The 1,787-nt window shown below is 44.3% G+C and overlaps 1 pseudogene; it reads right to left on the bottom strand.

The window, feature by feature from the left end:
* Positions 1 to 969: 969 nt before the first annotated feature.
* LOC118834741 lies at positions 970 to 1,503 on the bottom strand (annotated as a pseudogene).
* Between the last annotated feature and the right edge of the window lie 284 nt (positions 1,504 to 1,787).

The following is a 1,787-nucleotide window of genomic DNA, read 5'->3' as shown; positions in this document are numbered from 1 at the left end:
AAAACAGGCATCACAAAGGGTGGGATTTCTTAAGACAGCCCATTATGGTGAATCCTTAATAAACTTTCTCTTTTCCCTTGAAAAAAAAAAGAAAAAAGAAAAATAGCATGGAGGGAAATATGCATTTAGTTATCATAACTATAAATGTAAATGGGATGAATTCACCCACAAAACGGAAGCAAATAATAGAATAGCTTAAAAACCAGAATCCTACAATATGTTGTTTACAAGAAACACTTTTGACACAGAGAGATACACATAGGGCAAAAGATAAGAGGCTGCAGGAGAATCTATTATGCTTCATCTAAAGCAAAGAAAGCAGGGGTAGCAATCATGATCTCAGACAAACAAAAAGCAAAAATAGGGTAACTAAAAGAGGTAAAGAAGGAAACTATATTTTGCTGAAAGGTACCATAGACAATGAAGTCATATCAATATTAAACATATATGCATCAAATGGTATCATATCTAAATTTTTTTTTTGCAGGGAGAAAAAATTACTTTATTTTCAACTTTTTCCAAAAATGTAAAAATGTCTAGAAATACTTAGATTTCTAAATAAAATCATTTTACTGTCCATCTGCCCCACTCAGGAGGAAGGGCAAAGGAAGGGAAAATCTTTGTTCTTCCCCTCCCTTGGCCCCTCCCCACCCCACCATCTCACACCTTTCTCCCTATATGTGGGTAAGAAAAGCCTAGAGCAAAGAGATCTGGGGGTGGGGGTGGGGTCAGAAGGAAGTAGGACTTGTGCTGGGACAATATCCCACTCTAGATACTGGGACTTCAGGGTGGGGTTCTGCTGGGGAGTAAGAAAGGGCACCAGGGCTCCTTCTCTTTGTCCCTAAGACTTGTTCTGGAACCTATTCTCTTGCAGATGAGAAATCAAGAAAACCATAAAAAAACCCACTTTTGAAACATCCAGGAGAAACAGAACCATGTGAGTAGGAGGGAGAGATAACCGTGGGCCCTTGCCAGTTATAGCCTCCCCTGCTGCTTCTTGGCAGGCAGGACGGGCAGCAGTTCTGGGTCCTTGTCTTCACTCTCATTCTCTTCCGAGAGTTCACTGCCTTCCATAGACACAATCTGGTGCCTCCTGGTGACATGCACAGGGCCAGAGCCGGAGGTCAGGTGGAAAGTCACTGGAGGCTAGAGTGGGAAGTCACCTAAGCTGAGCATGGGCTGGCAGGACAGTTTCAGGTTGGCCAACGGCACAGCAATTTCCTCATTGTCATGGTTTCGGGCCACCACCTCCACAACATTGCACTCCTCCTTAGCATCTTCTGTGAGGCAGAGCATGGTCAACGCCAGCACATGCTCCGTGTTGTCCTCCTCCTCCACCCTGAAGGTGTAGGACCTAGCCTGCCCGGACAGCTCACAACCGAAAAAGAAGCTGTCCATGGTGACCGGGCCCAGGCCCCGCAGCCTCAGGGCTCCCATGGCGCCCCCAGCCCGGGCCCGGCTTTCCTGCACTTGGAATGCCAAGAAGGCTGAGTCAGCGGCCATGCTGCAGGGACCCCATATCTAAATTTTTGAAGTAAAAGTTGAATGAGTTACAGGAGGAAGTAGATAATAAAACTATATTAGTGGGGGACCTCAACTTTGCCCTCTCAGAACTAAATAATTTTAACCAAGAAATAACCAAGAAAGAAGTCAAGGAGGTGAATAAAATTCTGGGAAAAAAAATAGATTTGCTAGCTCTCTGGAGAAAACTGAATGGGAATAGAAAGGAATATACCTTTTTTTCAGCAGTACATGGCACCTACCCAAAAACTGACCATGTATTAGGA

The sequence above is a fragment of the Trichosurus vulpecula genome, chromosome 1, assembly GCF_011100635.1.
Source record: "Trichosurus vulpecula isolate mTriVul1 chromosome 1, mTriVul1.pri, whole genome shotgun sequence".
Taxonomy (NCBI): Eukaryota; Metazoa; Chordata; class Mammalia; order Diprotodontia; family Phalangeridae; genus Trichosurus; species Trichosurus vulpecula.
The sequence above is the reverse complement of the archived record's forward strand: the minus strand, read 5'-3'. Positions and strand labels throughout refer to the sequence as shown.